Below are 2026 nucleotides of genomic sequence, written 5' to 3' on the forward strand. Positions count from 1 at the left end.
TGTACACTGGAAGTTAACTTTGTCATCCAATATGACAAGTAGCCTGATCGATGAACAAACCAACAAGATGGTCTGCCATTTCAATGTCTAAGGCATTTAAAATACATAACATAAAATAAAAAACAGTTTATTGTGTGACTTGTCAGATTCATCTAGACACAGATCTCTCTCTCTCTCTCTCTCTCTCTCTCTCTGTGTGTGTGTGGTGTAGGTGCCGGCAGAGTCTAGAATCAGATTTCAGATTCTCTGCAAGTAGAGTTGTAGGTGCTTGTGAGAATGTTCTGGGACTGGGATATGGATATCCTGACAATACCTCTGAGGATCCCTTGGGTTAAATCAAAAGAATTCTCCCAACTTTGTCACTTCTTTCCCTATAATTCTATGTACTGATAATACAAAACCTATCATTTTTTTTTGGTTTGCTACACTCAGTAGCATCTGGGTTTACAAAGTACTTTTTAAACTCAGACAAATACCAGGAATACAGCTTAAGTGACTTTATAACCTTTGATTAGTTTACCTATTTAATTTCTGTCTAGTCATCCAAGAAATAGGTATATAGATAGATATCATATTTAGCCAATTAAGTTTTAAAATTATTTGAAATATCCAGGAGATGAAGAGAATAAGAAAAAGGGAGAGATGGAGGGAGACCTCAGATTTCTGCAATTCTCATTATTCTTAAACTAGCAGTTTCTTAAATACCTCATTCTGGGGATAAAAAGGTGTAATGAAACAGGAAACACAGTGCTGTTTGAACCTGGCGTTTGTGAGAGACTAACATAAGAATGGCCCAACAGTATGAAGCCTCTGTATATTTCTCTAAGTCATACTCATTAAGATCTGAAGACCATACACATATTGGGCTCCTTCTAGGATAATGTCTCCCCCACTGTTAAAATTCCTCCAATGAAACCCATCTGTGAGCTTCTACAGGATGCTCATGACATGCATTTAAATTGCTCATTGTGTTCCAGAAACCTCTTCTTCCTGCAAACAAGTGGTGACCTCTATGCTCTCCGTTCATCCAAGGGACAGACACTGTGCATCATCCCAGGCAGGCAGCCAAATGACGGCCACATCCTGTTCTATGCAAAAACACACATTTCCATTACACCAAGATAATTAGAAGAAGTAGCATAGAGGAATATGAGTAATTCCATCAGTAATTACAGCAATTACACCCTTAATTGCCATGCCACCTCCAGTGTCACTATATGTGTGTGTGTGTGTGTGTGTGTGCTGGCATTTTACAGAGAAAACACTCATATGTTTATATTATATTTAAAATATATTATATTATATTTAAAATGTACCTACCTGGTTGTGTCAGATTCCTCTCTAGGTTAAAAGATAATTGAAGTAAAATAGATTCATTACCACGAACAAAGCAAAATGCATTATACTGTTATGGTCATTGTCTTTATTGAGCTTTTTCAAGACACAATTTCTATGATTTTGAAAAACGTGGGAACAAAAGCTAAGGATCTAAAAGACATCATTTTGGATAGGGAGGAACTATGTAGGGTTTGAGTAGGGGAGGAACATGGCAGGGGGAGGCTGTGAAGGGGAGAAGCTGGGGGGCAGGGAGCTGTGTCTGTTGGAGGGTCAAGAGGTAGGGGTGGAAGAACCTGGTAGGGGAAGAGCTGTGTATGGGAAGGTGCTAGGCAGAGGAATAAGTAAAATCCACAGGTCTTTACAGGTCAGTGAATTTGGACAAAAATGTCTAGCATTTCAACAACTAGAGACAATTTCCTTCGTTACCCAGGGTATTCACAGTCATATCTCATGCTGAGTTTACGCTGTGGTTCCAGTGGCTCGCAGAGTTGAAGATCCTTGCCTTTGCTCATGAACCATGTTATCCTTGTGAAATAAGCATTCAAGCTCTTTCCTTTCTAAACTGAGTCAACTTTTAATCATAGAGCTCATTGACAGTGAGATATGAACCACTTGCGACATTCGACCATTGCGAAATTGTCTCCCAGCCTGTGTCTTGCTTTTTGTTTTTTCTTTTTATTAAAAATTT

The sequence above is a fragment of the Microtus ochrogaster genome, chromosome 1 (assembly GCF_000317375.1).
Source record: "Microtus ochrogaster isolate Prairie Vole_2 chromosome 1, MicOch1.0, whole genome shotgun sequence".
Classification (NCBI taxonomy): domain Eukaryota; kingdom Metazoa; phylum Chordata; class Mammalia; order Rodentia; family Cricetidae; genus Microtus; species Microtus ochrogaster.